Source organism: Urocampus carinirostris, chromosome 7, assembly GCF_059441175.1.
Source record: "Urocampus carinirostris isolate Australia breed hairy pipefish chromosome 7, RoL_Ucar_1.0, whole genome shotgun sequence".
Lineage (NCBI taxonomy): Eukaryota > Metazoa > Chordata > Actinopteri > Syngnathiformes > Syngnathidae > Urocampus > Urocampus carinirostris.
This window is the reverse complement of record NC_142355.1, coordinates 22211205-22212512: the sequence shown is the minus strand read 5'-3', so window position 1 is coordinate 22212512 and position 1308 is coordinate 22211205.

Sequence of the window (1308 nt, the reverse complement as noted above, 5' to 3'; positions counted from 1 at the left end):
TGGAGTTTTGGGGTTGTTTACAGTTTGTTTTGTGTTTTTTTTTTCATAAAGTGTCACAACAGAAAACATAGATAGTTTAATGAGCTTTCATATAAAGTATTCTTTAGCAATGCACAGCCAAAACGGAGTTTGTTGGTGTGACACTTTGACTGGTAACTGTGGTTTAGACTGTGCCTTAAATGTACTGGACCGAACCACTCAAACATATACTGTTGCCCCCTGTATTTGTTTGTGCCAAATACAGTTACGCATGCAACAATAAACTAAAAAATTAAGCGAAGTCCATTTTATCTCTGAGCCACTTTTAATCATGGAAAGAGCCATACAGGGCTCGCCAGCCATAGGTTTCTGGCCCCTGAGCTAACGTCTAGGGATATGTCATGTCAAGTCATGTTTATTTGTATACCCCTTAATCACAAAGAGTCTCAAAGGGCTGCACAGACCACATATTATTGCAAACCACAGACTATTATGACATCATCCCCTGATCTAAAACCTGCAGGAGGGCAAATAATACACAGATATTGTCAACATAAAATATAGGTTATTCATGTGCTATAGAATAGAAGTGTGTTTGAAGCTTAGATTTAAACATTTCCACAGTGAGGTTGTAGATTGAACCTCAAGAGCATTCCACAGCACCAGGGCCCGAAGAGAGAACGCCCCCGAACTTGCGGATCTCTTCTTGGCTCTTGGGATCACTAGTAGACCAGCATTTTCAGAGCGAAGGCTCCAGACCGGAACATAGGGGGAAATTATATCTGAAAGATATGAGGGAGCAAGTCCATGCATGATTTTGTATACTACCAACAGAACCATTCAAATTACGTCTTAAGCTAGCAGGGAGCCAATGCGGGTAAGCTAAAATCGTGATAATGTGATCAAACTTTATTGTCTTAGTTAAAAGCTTCGCTGCAGCATTTTGAACCAGCTGAAGGCTCTTGATTTTGGACTTCGGGTGACCGGAGAGTAATGCATTACAGGAATCGAGACGGAAGGTAACAAACGCGTGAATTACAATCTCCGCATCCGACTGAGACAGCGGCAAATTTTAGCAATGTTGCGAAGATGGATAAGTCTGAGACGAGTTTATTTTCTTGGGAATTAAAATACTTTCTTAACTTTGTTAAAATTATTAATTTCAAGATAATTTATTGGATCTATTAAAGTTATATATCTCAATCATTTCATTTTTGTTTTGTCCTTTCTCCTAATAGAAAACCAGTCAAGACAAACTACACAGTGTTCATAAATAAATAAAACGATGTCAAAAACAATAAACAAGATAATAAATTGGCATGGCAACTC